The sequence below is a fragment of the Bactrocera neohumeralis genome, unplaced genomic scaffold (assembly GCF_024586455.1).
Source record: "Bactrocera neohumeralis isolate Rockhampton unplaced genomic scaffold, APGP_CSIRO_Bneo_wtdbg2-racon-allhic-juicebox.fasta_v2 ctg49_3, whole genome shotgun sequence".
Lineage (NCBI taxonomy): Eukaryota > Metazoa > Arthropoda > Insecta > Diptera > Tephritidae > Bactrocera > Bactrocera neohumeralis.
Genome location: NW_026091970.1, coordinates 397,883 through 413,359, shown reverse-complemented (window position 1 = coordinate 413,359; position 15,477 = coordinate 397,883).

The window sequence follows — 15,477 nt, the reverse complement described above, 5'->3', positions numbered from 1 at the left end:
TTGTTCCTCTTAGTACAGAAACTTCACATAAATTTATTTAGGCATACTTATGTATATACTAATTAGATATATTTTTGGTTATAAAATAAACTTCTTATTATAACAACAAAAGTTAGCCATTAAATTTAGTTTTCAATCAAAGAGAGTTACTCCGTTTGGAAAAATATATATTTTTTTGACAAGCAACATTTTGTTTAAGCAGAAAACCTTAATTGCTTCGAGCAATTTAAATACTGAAACATAAACCGGTTTTTTTAATTATTTAATTGTCCTAAACACTTTATCATTAAAACGACACTTGCAAACTGGTCCAGTAAAAATTACACTATAACCCTCGCTATGTCTTAGGAGTGTCACTAAAAATTTCTGAAAGGAAAATTTCATCTAAAATGAGTCCTTAGTAGGCTGTACAAAGCGACGCATAATTTCTTAAATTTTACTTTTTTTTTAAACTGTTAGATTTATGGGTAAGCCTGTTTTGCTGTTTGCTTTAATAACTACATAAAGTGACTCACTGTCCATGCATATGCCACACATAATACCACATAAAAACTAATTGTCTGAATCAAATGCAACAAGTCGTTTGTAGCTAAATTTAAAAAGACGCGTCATATCTGCACTACAATTCGTCGTACATAATTCTTTTTAGACGCGGCCAAATTTCGTTGTTCTACTTTCCGCATCTTAATAAAATCTATATATGTATGTAAAGATGAAACAGTTTAGTATTCGCTTTTATGCCTTAGTTATGAGTAACATAGACTTCTCTCTTTGTACGCTTTGCGAAAAAATTTTATGTCTTCTAATATGGAAAAGTCTAGAACAATTGAAAAATTTACTTAAAAACGTTTCGGTAGCTTTTTGAAATATTCAGAAACCCTAAAAACATCTCGTTGGCCATTCAAAAGTGATTATCGTGATTTTTAAATAAAAGTATATTATCCGAAATCAGCTGGCTAAAGAGAGAATGTCAATATTTCTACTTTATACCTTTATCGATAATTAAATATTTCATGAACTGGCTGAGCGCAGATCCTCAGTATGAAAAGTGCGAAATGCACGAGGAACACGACAAACTACGACTTAACATCTGTTGATTTATGAATAGAACATACATCTTTCATTCTCTCTTCTTCAAGAGAGTATTGTTAATTTTCGACTTTGCCACTAGCAGATTCCAGAACTCTAACCCAAATTTTTGGACAACAAGTAGTGCCGCGACTAATAGAAAGTTTCAAGGTCGGAGCATACTCTTGTAGAACCCCCAGTGATGAACTAGTGACTGATGTCCAGAGCATACACTTCTCCAGCCTGCTAAATGGCTGTGCAAGCATAACACCAGGAGATGGTGGTCCCGATTCCCCAAACGATGGAGATGGAGCAGATATCCCATTGCTTGATCATGAAAAAGTCCGAATAGCAATTACCCGTTTGACAAACAACAAAGCGGCAGGGGCCGATGAACTCATAATGATTGGACCTTATCAGTGTAGCTTTAGACCTGGAAAATAAACAACTGACCAGATATTCACCATCCGCCAAATCGTCGAAAACACCCGTGAAAGGAGGATCGACACACAGCACCTCATCGTCGATTTTAAAGCTGCGTTCGACAGCACGAAAAGGAGCTGCCTTTATGTATGCCGCGATGTCTGAATTTGGATCCCCGCAAAACTAATACGGCTGTGTAAACTGACGTTGAGCAACACCAAAAGCTCCGTCAGGTTCGAGAAGGACCACTCCGAGGCTTTCGATACCAAACGATGTTTCAGACAAGGCGACTCCCTGTCGCGACTTTTTCAATCTGCTGCTGGAGAAAATAATTGATATAATCGTACAATCTTTTATAAGGGTGTATAGCTGCTGACGTATGCCGGTGATATTGATATCATCGGCCTCAACACCCGCGCCGTTAGTTCTGCTTTCTCCAGACTGGACAAGGAAGCAAAGCTAATGGGTCTGGCAGTAAACGAAGGCAAGACGAAGTATCTCCTGTTTTCAAACAAACAGTCGTCGCACTCGCGACTTGACTCTCACGTCACTGTTGACAGTCATAACATGGAAGTTGTAGATAATTTCGTCTATCTTGGAACCAGCATTAACACCACCAACAATGTCAGCCTGGAAATCCAACGCAGAATAACTCTTGCCAACAGGTGCTACTTCGGACTGAATAGGCAATTGAGAAGTAAAGCCCTCTCTCGACGAACAAAAACCAAACTCTATAAGTCACTCATAATTCCCGTCCTGCTATATGGTGCAGAGGCTTGGACGATGATAACAACTGATGAGTCGACGTTGCGAGTTTTCGAGAGAAAAGTTCTGCGAAAGATTTATGGTTCTTTGCGCGTTGGCCACGACGAATATCGCATTCGATGGAACGATGAGCTGTATGAGATATATGACGACATTGACATAGTTCAGCGAATTAAAGGACAGCGGCTAGGCTGGTTGGGTCATGTCGTCCGAATGGGTGAAAACAATCCAGCTTTGAGAGTATTCGACGCAGTACCCACCGGGGGAGGCAAAGGAAGACCTCCCCTCCGTTAGAAATACCAGGTGGAGAAGGACTTCACTACTCTTGGAATCTCCATTTGGCGCCAAACAGCAAAAAGGAAGAACGACTTGTGCGCTGTTGTTAACTTGGCTATAATCGCGTAAGCTGTGTCTACGCCAAAAAAAAGAAGAAGAATAGAACTAATACCCAATATGTACCATATTTGAAAAAGAATATACTAGCTATCGGTAGCACTGTGAACAGAAAACTCGCATATTTCATATCATATACTATTTGTGACTATTTTTAAACCTCCATTAACTACGACTTTATTGCCTGAACCCAACATTTACATTCTGAAGGCTGAGCTATACGGATTTGCCTTCATTCAGAAAATAAAAAACCAAAAGAATTAACGCACTAAATTCCTCTGCATTACCATTTTACCCTGAACTCGTTGCGTACGCATATAAAAATCGTTAAATATGTATGTATTGAATTTATTCCGCCGATCGATCAATCGGCGACCGCACAATTTGTACTGTTTATCCGACTTATCGTCGAACTGTCCATCTAAAATTACAAATCGCAGATGCAGAAGAGGCCGCCGCGCGCCCATTTGTTGCCGCTTGTTTCCCCAACTGACATTGTGTGGCAACGTCTTTGCATACACCCATGCATACATGTATGTATGTATGTGTATGTGGTAATATGTGGATTTACATATCGGTGCAAAATAGTCTGTTGTCTTATTTATTAACAGTCAAAGTCTTCCACTTGGCGACTCATCAATTTTTCCGCATATTTGCATATCTGCTGCACGTTCCAACATTAAAAATAGCAAGTCACATAAATCGTGCAACCAAATAAATACTGCATGTATGCATGCAACATATGAATTAGCAACTGCAACTCTCTGTCTCTTTATACGTGTGTGAGTGTATGTGTGTGTGTGGCCATGTGTAGAATGACAGTCGACAAATTCTGTACGAAGTTATTTGCTCGCAAACACAAAAACAAAGTAGCGTAATAAAGACAATATATTAGGGGCAAAAAGCAGTCGAACCTGTAGGAGTGTCACTGTGGAATGCCACAAAATCCGATTAGATGTCTGCACCAATTAGTGTAATAAAAGGAAAACCCAATAAATAAATGAGTGTGGTTCTTCGGCTTTCGAGAATTTGTATTCCAATAATGCATTCACTTTCACCTATTAACGACAGACTTAACTACTACATGCATGCATATGTATATACATAGATAAATAGAAAATTTTAACCAAGCGGTTTAAGTTAAAATTTCGAGGAGTGGATACTAGTTATATAACCGATGACTCTTTCAATAGTATGGAGCAGTCTAAGAGTGCTGGATTTAAGACCGGTTATTTTCGAAATTAAGCCAAAAATCCGTAAAAATTTTTTGAGTGTAGTTCACATATACTATATACTATGTTAGCTAGAAAGAAAACTTTGAAAATATATTCTAAGTTCTTTTCTTTTTTAAAAGTAAAAACACGGAAATTTAAATTTAGTGGGGAATGTTTATTATCTTTCGAAAGAACATTTTTTCGCATTTATTTTTTGAAGATTATCTCTTTCAAAGGTTGTACGTCTCAGATCCCATTCGTTGAGTTCAATTTTCGATGACTTGTTCTAGCATTTCGACTGGTAACTGGCGAATTACACAAGTGATGTTTTGCGACAAGGCAACTAAAAATATGGTCTTTACATATCCCCACAGGAATTTTCCTAAAACGATCTTGGTGGGGAATCGACCGGCCCAAGCCAAATGTTCTGCCCACCGAAATGTTCTTTCAATAAATTCATTGATTGATGCGATGTGTGGAAAGTGGCGCCGTCTTGTTGAAACTAAATGTTGCCGAGATGAGGAGCTTCAATTTCAGGCATCAAATAGTTGGTTAGCATGGCATGATAATGGTCGCCATTGACGGTTACGATTTCACCGGCATCATTTTTGAAGAAATATGGACTAATAATTCCACCGGCCCACAAATCACACCAAACCGCTATTTTTTCTGGATGAAATGGCAGCTCTTAAATCTGTTTAAGTTTTAGAGTACTTTTTCCATGAAATGAAGTCGAATGTCATGAATAGCACGTCTGGTTTATTGCTAAAGACAAACGGCTGCAAATAACCCCACAAAAAGTAGTCTAAAGGTTTTGAATCACAACTTGTTGGAAGCCATTTAATGCCACAATTTCTTGAAATAATCAAATCCCCAAACTTTTTTCGCATTAATTCGGTGGCTGCTCGTGGCATGTGGCACGTAGCCCCGTCTTGCTGCAACCAGATGCTGTCAAGACAAATTTCTTCCAATTTGTGCCATAAAAAGTTGCTTGTCATCGATCTCTAACGCTCTCCATTGACAGTAGGGATATTATCAGATTCAATTCGAAAGAAGTACGGACCGATGGTTTCGTACCGAAAAACACATCAAGCTGTCAATTTTGGTGAATGCAACGGTTGTTCGTGAATAGTTTGTGGATTTTCTTCGCACCAGAATGGAAAGTTTTGTTTATTTATCGCACCACTCAGATGAAAGTGAGCTTCAGCAGAGAAGATGATTTTCTTAAAAACATCGATATTGTTTTCAAGTTGTTCCAAGGCAAAATCAGCAAATTCAAGACGTTTACGGTGGTCTAATGGCTTCAGTTTGTGAGTGAGAAAAATTTTATGCGGATGTAAGCCTAAATCCTTTCTCGAAATCCGCCTGGTTATGTTTTGCGACAATCCCAATTGTTCAGTATGTCTTGAAATCGACGAATTGCGGTCTTCAGCCACACAGGCCTGAACAGCAGGAATATATTGATTACTTCGAGCCGTTCTTTGTCTTTGAACATTCTTCTTCTTCTTTATTAGCGTAGACACCGCTCACGCAATTATAGCCGAGTTTACTAAGTTCCATTTTCTACTGGGTAGAGTGAAATGACAATAAATACTATGAATGGCAGCTTAAAATAAATTATGAAAAAATGAAGCTGCTGACATGCTTTATGATCCAAGCCTAATGCCCAGCCATTAGACAAATGTTTGGATTGACCGACATTTGTACAAATGCTTGTAAACATAGGCGTTTATTAGTGAAGGTTAGTGCCGTACCGAATACTGGATGACGGGTTTTGGCTTTACATACATATGTGGACGTTAGCGAAGCTACTAACAGCTGTCTTGAGCGGTGGAAATTGTTATCTTTAATACTTTATTGAATTTTTTTTTTGATACAAACTGAACTGTCAAATAAAATAAATCGAGTTTCGTAAAATATACGTGCCAAGCTAGTCCCATTTCATACACAAACCTCCACATACAATTTCCAGCAAGAAAACATATCCATAACGAGATGAATTAAGGAACTAAGTAATATTTATGCGATCTAATCTTACTTGAATGTAACATTCTCTGCAGGAAAAATGGATTGAAGCGAAATATCTAACATTATGGACATTTGAAAGATTCAACCCTTCCTCTAAGCCTTTCAAAAGCAAATTTTGAAAACTAACTGTGTAGAAAATCATTATGCCACCAAATTGCACTCGTCATCAAAGTTATGTCTGGCTCATTCTTATAACTAACTACATAAAAACTTTCATGTTTAATGGTCACGTAACCTCTGATTATAATTTATGAGAAATTGTTGGAGTAACCTTTCCGAAGACGAAATATATCACATTGTTCGTACAAGAGACTGGCTTATCTAAGCGAAAAGAACCTGTGTTTATATCCAGCAACTCTCTAGGACTTCTCAAAATTACACGGCCTTATCATCGATGCTTGTTCGTTAACTATTTAATGACTTCTACAGCTTTGGGTTAAGTACATTGTGATGCTGATCATGAAAGTAGACCAACCAGACAAGTGCAAGAGGCACTATGAGAGCTCTTTTTAATATCTCATGTCACTGTGGATATATTCTTTATTTCCGCAAATATGTCCGATTTTTCGCAAATAATCGTCATTTGCGGGAAGTGTTGAGTTTCTTCTTCCAGTCAAAGAAATTGGCGGCTGAAGCTCAGCGGGAACTCCAAATAGTTGACGTATCTGCTGCCAAAAGTGAAGCAACGGACGACGATTATGATATTAATCGCATTAAGGAAGGCCAAAAACTTTCGAAGACGCTGAATTAAAGACATTGATCGATGAGGATCAAACACAAGAAGAGCTTGCTTCAGCATTCGGAGTCACCCACCAAGTCTTTTCAAAGCGACAGCATGCGTTGGGAATGATTCAGAAACAAAGAATTTCGGTTTTTATGACCTCACTACTAGGAGAGGCACGAAAAAGTTAAGTGGAAACGATTAAATCGAAAGTCCTATCCCACCCGCTATATTCTCCAGATATTGCATCGTCCGATTATTATTTGTATCGTTCGATGGCACATGGTCCGGCTCAGAAGTAGTTCCGCCCATAAGGCGACATCGAAAAATTACTTGTTTCTTGGATAGCATGACAAGATGAACAGTCTTACCTTAATGATAGTCGAGAGAAATGGGAAAAAGTTTTGACTAGCGATGGGCAATACTTCGTATAATTAATTTGTAACTATTTTCTTATAATAAAATTGCATTTTCTTAAAACAAACCAGCGAGAACTTAGTTGCGCTCTTAATATATATATAATTATAATATTCATGTTCGATTTGTCACTTCGCTGCACGCTAGGTGTCAGACCTCCCCCTTTTTCGAAAAATTTAAGTGTGAAGCGACAACTGAGTAATTCAGTTCATGCTCTTACAATGAAAGAGTAGACGCGGATATCCACATTGCGCTCTATAGCTTAGAGTATGCCAGTTTCTTAAATTTATACCAGTTGTGTGTTCGTTTCGCCACTCTCTTAGCTGGTGAAATGTAATTTTATGTAACCTTAGAAATATTCTTTCGGTTTCGATTTCGTTTACTACCAGTAAATTAGCTTCGATCGCTCACTGTTCACATATATGAACCATATGTGTGGTATATAGGTATTAGTAAATACGTATATAGTATATGTATGTACATATGTTTGCATTCTCCAAGCCTACGGCACTTCTGTTATTTTCTACCGCTTGTCACCGAAGCACAACGATTTATTAATGGTGAAATGCTGCAAGCTTTTGTCTGGCAATCAGTTTCCAATTAAATATGTGCTTATCATATAGTCTCGAGTTTCATACAATTTATTTGTAAGAACTATTTGTATCTAGAACTTTTGTCAATGATTGTAACAGGCAAAAAGACACAGAAAATCACAACAATAATAAAAAATTTGAAAGACATATGAAACAAAATCGTTTGGTTACGTGACGGAATGTTTGGCGGTTATAAGAGAGTACGCCCTCGAAAGCAATTCTAGATATATATGTATATATTATGTATATTATGTACATTAGTAAATATATATTATATATACACATATATGTATGTATCTACATCTGTACTTCGGCTGTTAAGAAGCCCGCCAACATGATGCATGATGTATGACACGTCGCAAGCTATCGCGACATATCGACAATTCACGATACCGCCTGACACTGGGATGGTCATGGCACCTCAATCAATGCTCGATTGCATCTTTTAACGCGCATTCACTAAATACATATTTACACGCCGACATTGTATGCGCCGCGGCTGACGTTTCATGAATCAATCCGTATTGTTCGCGTCCGTTGATTTGTTTGGAATGCGTTCGAATGTATTGAAAACAGTTGGCTGACGGCAAATCTGCATAAAATTATGAATAATATGTTTAGAAGCAACATGGCACATTGGCTGTAAACAACAACAACATATTGGCAGTGGCAGTGGCTGTGACTGTGTCGACGATTGGCATGTTGTTTGGTGTGACGAGACAAACAAATGTGTCGCAGCAGCATCAGCAACAGCAGCAGCAACAACGGTACCGTTGACGACGACGCCGGCAGCTATGTTGGTGGCTAAGAGACAAATGAGCGCCACACCAGCCGCAACACCGGCAACAGAAAAGCCATCAATATCATCAGTGTTGTCACTACCGCCACGACTGCCAGCAGCCACCAAGTGGCTATGTTGGCACACATACTTGTACATATGCATAGGTATGATTGTCTGTGCGTTGCTTCCCAGTGACACTCTATTGTGGGGCATGCAATTTTGAGTAAGTTGTTGCAGGCAACGCAATGAAAATTAATGATAGAGGGTTTATTGTCTGGCAGTCGGTTTGATTGTTTGTGAACCGGGGTGTTCATACATACGATAGCGGGCCGATAAATGTTTGATTTACGAAAGAAAAAGGAAGTATTTGGGTGAAGTTTTTGGGGAAACTGGCGATTTATTTCTCAACATAGTCTCCTTATTAATTCTTTCGCCAACCATGCTCGAGTTTTTTTGATCTGTCTGATCGTTTAGAGGATTTTGGAGGTAAGCCTCATGGTGGCTCAAATTTCTTTCTGCCGACTGACTTTTCGAAAATCGGGAAGAAAAAGAAGTGGCACGCAACCAATCTTGGAGAATCTGGTAAATGTCGCTTCCACGATCGTCGGGTCTAATTAACCGGAACGGACTCGGATTTCTATCCGACGGAGAACTGTCAACGCGTTATCATTGCTCGAACTTATTCAAGGAATGTGTTCCTTCGAGACAACAACAAAAATCCGGTAGATGGGCCAACAACTCGAAGCCTAGTTCTGCCATTTTTTCAGTTGCGATGTCGGATGGGGAGTCGGTGAGCCCTCATGGCGGAAGAGCACTTCTTGAGTAATTTGGATCTTTTTTACTGTTATTCGGGTTCAATAACTCGGCTTAGTAAAGCTTTAGGACCTTTTTGACCTTCTCTAAAAATGCCATGTAGATCACACGCTGCGAAATTTTAGATAACCGTGGCGCAATTGCTTGAAATTATTTCAAGAATATGTTTCGCCGATACAACAAACAGCTTTTAGCCTAGTTCTGCCAATTTTTCAGTGACGACGGCAGATGTGGAGTGGATGAGTCCTCATGACGTACGAAAAGCATTTCATCGGTCGGTTTTTTCTGTTATTCGGATTCAATAATTCAGCTTAGTAAAGTTTTGGAACCTCTTTGACCTTCTCTAAGAATTCCATGTAGCTTATACCCTGCGAATTTTAGAAGACCGCGGCACAATTGCCTAGACAACAACAAAAATCCGGTAGATGGCCAAAAAGCCCTTAGCCTAATTCTGCCAATTTTCGGTGGTGACGACGAATGTGGAGTCGGTGAGTCCTCATGACGAAAGAGCACTACTTTTACCAATTCGGACCGTTTTTCGGTAACTTGGGTTCAACAATTCGGCTTAGTAAAGCTTTGGGACCTTTTGGACCAACTATGTAGATCTGTGAATTTAAAAAAATCGTGGTCATCAACTTTCCGGCCGACAGAAGGATATACTTCGGGTTCTTCGAAGCAGGTTCACTAGATGAAGTCCACTTTTCGACAGATTTTTGGTTTCTAGTGCGCAAGGGTGGATCCACATTTCGCTGACTGTTATGAAACGATACCGAAACTCCTTCGGATTGCACTCAAACAGCGTAAGCTCAGGCTGGAAGCGGTTTCACGGACGCGTTTGTTGTTTGGAAAGAGCTAGCGCGGCTGACAGCCAGCACATGTTGGCGCTAAATATTTATTGGACCACCCTCGTTAATGTGAGCATGTTTGTGGGACCAATATTTATATACACAAATGTAAAATATATATTTTTTCGCAGACGTTGGCGGACAGAGACAAATTCTTCGCTGTTGCATTGCTAATACCAACAACACCGACAACACACAACAATATACACTGTGGATATTTCTTCATTATTCCGCGCTGCTGTTATTGTTGTTGGCTCATTGCAGTGCGCGCATTTGTTTAACAAGTTTATGCAGGAATTCAAATGACACTTGGCTGCCACTAGAGCAAACAGCGTCACTCAAAGGCATACTAATTTTTGCCTCACGGTCCAGTCGCATCGTTCTTTGCGTTCTTTGCCTTGTGGCAATACTCCACACGACGCTGACGCAGACGCAGCGTGCTTGCCCTTCACAGTCTGTGTTGACTTTACGTTTGGAAAACGGCAAGCGTTCGGGCAGACACTGGCGCGTTAGAAACATTATGCTGAATGACACACTATCACGCAATGTAAGCACGTCTCGCGTTAGACGACAGTGACACCCACAATGCAACAAGCTGTTGATTGTTGCAACAAATTGGCCAACATTAACAATTGACTTTCCACCAAGTGCTGAACAGTGCATACGAATTGCTATTGCTCAACATCAGGCGAGACGCAACTGGAGCGATCATGCTTCAATTTGGGGCATCTATAGTGCTGCGGTATTCATGCTGTCTTTTCACGTGATTAACAGACAAATCAATTGTGTAAACTTGCCTTAACGAGCGCTGTACTATAGACCTATTTTCATATACCTAAGCGTGAGACAAAAGAACACTCGCTAAAGCATGGTACAACAACAGAAACTCGTTTATTTTTCAGGAGTTCAATGAGGTTAGTTAAGAAGTAAGCGACTTCGAGTATAATGCAATGTGGGAAAAATAAATAACCAAATGATTTAGAATACAAAATCAACTAGAAACTAAATGATGAGGTTGGTTGACATCTGTTAACAGCAGTTACCAGTATTGTTTAATATTGAAATTTATTTTAGTTGTGCGTTCTTTTGCAACTCGCTTACAAAAATCGACTTTTTATTGAGCATATTTGCAGACGATAAGCCAAAAATGTTAAGAAGAGTTACTTACGAAATATTATCAAAGGTTATAAAATAAAATTCGGTTACAAATTCTCGGGACTCGAAATAGCAATAGATTAGGAGTTTATTTTAATTTTTTGAGCTCGACTTTTTTTTTAATTCACAGCATTTTTATTTACTGATTCGTTATTTTTAAATTTTTTGTTTTTTTACTTTTTAATCGCTTACATCAGCCATGATAGCTGGTTTTAAAGGGAAATAGATTAGGTTAGATTAAGATACCGACCTTAACAGGGTTCTCAGCTTGGAACGCCGATCCTACAAACTCCTATATAATGGATCATAAGACCCTTCCAAGTCGAAAAAGTCTTTTGAGCCTATCACAAATTTATTGAGTTTGAGCTTTGTCTACAGGTTCACCCAAGGAGAACCTGCAGGGTTGCTTCATCCTCATTCTTGCAAAGTCTGTACAATGGAGGAGAGAGTGGATCAGACTCAGAAGAACTCCTGCGTTCTATCCTAAGCCAGAAGGATCTTTCAGTCGTACAGGAGTCGCCGGCCAGCGCCTGCTAAGCGCACCAGAAGTCCTTTAGTCTAGGCACCAGACGAAAGATGCCAGTGTAGAACCAGCTCGGTTCCATTCCTATGTTAGCTAGTGCCCCCTCTGGCTATCACGTCTGCTTTGCAGTTGCCAATGATTATCCTATTATCAGGCACCTAAACAAGTCTGATGATGAGGTAGTTTGATGCTATTTCTAGGGAGAACAGGCAATCCCTGACTAGCCTTGAACTAGTATTGCCCTTCTACTGACTGAGTGAATGCTCACCTCCCCGAAAGCGTAAGGGGAGCTAAATCTAGAAAAATTTTTTCTAACACAATTATAAGAATTCCTTCAACAATTCCTGCATTCATTTCAACTTGTAGCTAATTGTAGTATCTTGAAGTATAATAAGTAAATGTTTCGGCAGAGACAACTCAATTATCATTTTGGACTTAGATTGTATGTAACTTAACTCTTAAAGCTTACTGATCATTCTTTATTTATAAAAAATAATTAATCCAACTGGCGTGTAAGTACGCCATACAATAATGAACACCAAATTCATTCATTCATTCATCATTTAAGTAACCAAACGTTTAAATTGTCGGCTTTATTAATAAACCGCTTTGACGGTCATTTGGTGTAATTGAACGTTTTGACAGCAATTCCGTGAACAATGAGTTATGCGAGCTGGAATGAACTTCGATTTCAACCGGCACAATTTAAAATCGATTTATTTGAATAATGAGTGTTGTATAAACAGTTGATGAGTGATTGCCACAAGGGTGGAATATTGAGATGTATGAACTTTAAATACTGGCGATCAACAAGTTTTTAATTTCAATTTAGCATTTGGAAAAACAATTTAAGAGACGCAATTTTTATATGGAAAATGGTAAGCTGGTATTAAAGTCGGCTTGTGGATACGCTATGGATAAATATAAAGGCAAATAAAAAAATCTACAAATTTTAATCTATGATCTGCAAATAACTTTATGATCTTTCTATAGACTAGCACTCCATAATCGTATTCAAGAGATTATCTATAAAAGACGTTTTATTGGATTAATATTCAAGTAGTGGTTAGTTTGAATTGATATACTAAACAGGAACAAGAAAAAATCACAAGGAGACAAAACTGGTGAATACGGTGGTTGATCGATGGTATTCATTGCGTTTATGGCTTTAAATTCGGTTTCCGTCTTCTGCCGTTTTTGACGGATGAGAACACTTTAATGGCGCAATACGCATATAATTCCTTATTCACCGTCTGTCCCTCCGGAACAAATTCATAATGCAACAAACCACGAAGATCGGAAACAACAATGTGATGACCTTGATTTTTGAGCAGCTTTGGCGTGGTTTTTTGGTTTTGGCTCGTTTTTTCCATTCCATTCCGATGTTTGTTGACTTTTTTGCAAGTCAAACTCATAAACCTATGTCTTTTAGGCAGTTATAATGCTCTTCATGAATTACAAGCATCATCAAGCATGTCCCTCAGTTTTTTTTTTGAAAAAAAATTTGCTTTATCGGAACAATCAAGAACGCGTTTGATACCCAAAACATTCACCAAAATCATTCGAATGAACTCGCGAGCTCTCTTGCCATCTCTCTAACGCTTGCCTGACGATTTCCCAGCATCATATGCCTCAGTTTTTTTTAATATTTTCATCAGTTGAAGAGGTCGTCCAGAACGAGGCATATCTTCAACGATCTTTCGACTGGAACTTGAAGGCTTTGTACCACTCGATTGTGGATTGTGTTTTTGATAAAACTGAAACACCGTAAGTCTATTCCAATGATTCCCTACAGGAAATTTGATTAGAAATACAAAATTTGCAACAATTCCTCATTTGATATTTTCATACATTGTGAAAATCGCAACGCACCTCTGTTAACAAACTGGTTGACAGACCGTGCTCTTATTTGGCATAGTAATTAAGGACAGTTACAGCAACTTAGCAAAACATCATTTGCTCGGGGAATTTAAATTACAATTTCCTTTTACTTTTTTGTCACAATGTATATAAAGTTTATTAGACGGGTACATACCATATACGCGAAATTTACTGGACTTCATAAATACATATAATATTACATGTAGTAATAATATTACGAAAACTATTCCATAATTTTTGTGTAAACTACAAACTCTGATTCATGCCAAACTCAACTCGCCCTCATTTTTACTACATATTCAAAACAAAAATCACCCAGTTATTGAATGGATTATATACACACAATATGTAAATAAACACTCATATATTTATTAATCATTTACATATCATGAGTGCTGTGAGCCATTTGATTAATTCTGGGAATCCACGATTGATTTCAATTGCATTTCATGAAAACTAATTGTTGCTATTTTTGTAAACATGCGTTTATAAAAGTTTGTTTTCGGATCGATTTTATTTAACATACTTATGTACATACTTTTTCCGAGTCTGTATGAAATTATAATTTTTTGTTAATTTTAGAAAATTGGGTATAATGGCAAATTATGTTTATTTATTATTTCTTATTTTGAATTGAATCTTATATTTAACATAGTTAAGATGCACTGTTTTATTCTATAACTTAAGGTAATTTCAAAATGCCACTCTCATAGGAACTCTTTTGTCAAAAAACTGGGACAGCCGAGGCAAATTTCTCGCTAACTAAATTATTTGTCACAGACAGAAAGTGGTAGTAAACACATGACGGCTGCTCCAAACTATGAGGAGGATGCATAAGAGTAATCCAACCAAGCTCACGGAACTACTGACGAGTTCCCAACGATATGTATTGAGCCAGGTGTTATCTTGATGGAGCAAAAATGTCTCTCCTATTAGCCAAAGTTGGCAATTTCTTCGTAGATGTTTCACGACTTCCCAAAATCGATTTTTTACTGCCTCGATAACATCTTTAGAATATTATCTTAAATGCTAAAGTTTTGGACATATGTAGAACATTGACAAGTTGCGTACTCGAGGTCGGCTATGTAGACACTTAAAACTTTAAGCCTATTTTTATCGAAACGGTTGTCAAGATTTGTCGCGAACTGCTCAACCAATTTTAATGAAGTCTTTAAAATATAATAATGACCGAAGCCAGCCGGCGGAAGACCTGTGACGACGAATACCGATCAAATCATAGAAAGCATTGAGTTAGACCGGCATGTGGCATCTCGTGATATCGTCCAGAAGATGGGAGTTAATCATCAAACCATTTTAAACCATCTGCAGAAGGCTGGATACACGCAAAAGCTTGATGTTTGGGGGCCGCATGATTTGACGCAAAAAAACCTTCTGGACCGAATCAACGCCTGCGATATGCTGCTGAAAAAGAACGAACGCGACCCATTTTTGAAGCGGATGGTGACTAGCAACAAAAAATGGATCACATACGAGAATATCGAAAACGGTCGGTGTCAAAGGCCGGTGAATCGTCCCAAACTGTGGCCAAGCTGGGATTGACGGCCAGGAAGTTTTTGCAGTGTGTTTGGTGGGAGCTGCTTCCATATGGCCAGACGCTTAATTCTACTATCTACTGCGAACAACTGTACCGCTTGTAGCAGGCAATCGACCAGAAGCGTCCATAATTGGCCAACAGGAAGGGCGTAGGGTTCCACCAGGACAACGCCAGACAACACACTTCGTTGATGACTCGTCAGAAGCTACGGGAGCTCGGTTGGGAGGTTTTATCGAGGGAATATTATGAAGTTGCCGTGTAGATGGAAACAGATTATTGAAAGAAATGGCGCATATTTGAAC